General features: G+C 58.8%; 1 long non-coding RNA gene across 1 annotated transcript in view; it reads right to left on the bottom strand.

Moving 5' to 3' along the window:
- The window catches only part of LOC106735877 (uncharacterized), a 14,622-nt gene extending 13,744 nt beyond the window's left edge, over positions 1–878 (bottom strand). Inside the window, exon 1 of the long non-coding RNA XR_001371073.2 lies at positions 447–878. This is a non-coding gene — a long non-coding RNA (uncharacterized LOC106735877). The remainder of the gene's footprint in view (positions 1–446) is intronic.
- Positions 879–964: the final 86 nt, after the last annotated feature.

The raw sequence follows: 964 nt of genomic DNA, 5'->3' as shown, positions 1-964 counted from the left end.
AGGAATGATGCTCGGAAACACCCGATTCACCAGGGGATCGGAGGCAGCAGGAACCCACCCAAACTCTGCAGGGGTCTGCGCCTCTTGGGACCCGGGGCCAAAGCCTGCTGGCTATCGGAGGTGGTTTGGAAGTGGCATCGCCTATGGCCAAGACCGCGGGTTCTGCGGACAGAGAGGAGCCCTGGGTTCGCTTTCTGCCTCATCCATTTTCCAGCTAGGTGACCTTGGGCAAGGTACTTAAATTTCCATGTGCCTTAGTGTCCTCATCTTTAAGATGGAGAGAATGAATGCTCCCAACCTTAGTGGGTCGACATGAGGATTATACGGGATCAGACAGTTTGGGGTGGCATTCTGGCACTGCCATCAGCTACCTGTGTGCCCTGGGGCAAGTTACTTAACCTCTCTGCCCCGGTTGCCTACAAAATAGGGATAATAATGGTACTTACCTCCGAGGGTTGTTGCCTGCAAAGCGCTTAACACAGTGCCTGGCACAGAGCAAGCGCTCAATAAATGGTGGCTATTATGGCTGTTGTCGTTATTATTGTTCTTAAGAACGCAGAGCACACGAGCAGAGCTCTAGCTGGCGGCTATTTTTAGTCTCTTTCTCGGGTCCGGCTATTTCTTTCCGGGCTTTGTTAAAAATCTTTTACCAGACGCTCGCGTCCTTATCAGTAGCCGAAGGACAGCTGGCTTTCCGAGTTTGGAAAATCGAGGTTCCCCTGGAGGAGGGCCAAGGACGCGGCCGCAGGCTGCAAGGACCGGGACCTCCCGGGAGGAAGCTTGCGCCTCGCTGCCTCCGCCCGTGCCTCCATTAGCGCGCGTCAGAGCCGCAGTGACGTCGCCAGGGCCCCGGGCCGCGGGAGGCGCGGCGCGGGGAGGCGCGGCCTGGACACGCGCGGAGCCTGGGGTGGCGGGGATGCGAGGGTGGGGCGGAGGAGCGGCGGGAGGGCCCGGGCCTGAGTCG

The sequence above is a fragment of the Tupaia chinensis genome, unplaced genomic scaffold, assembly GCF_000334495.1.
Source record: "Tupaia chinensis unplaced genomic scaffold, TupChi_1.0 Scaffold000561_1, whole genome shotgun sequence".
Classification (NCBI taxonomy): Eukaryota; Metazoa; Chordata; class Mammalia; order Scandentia; family Tupaiidae; genus Tupaia; species Tupaia belangeri.
This window is presented reverse-complemented; position numbering and strand designations above follow the sequence as displayed.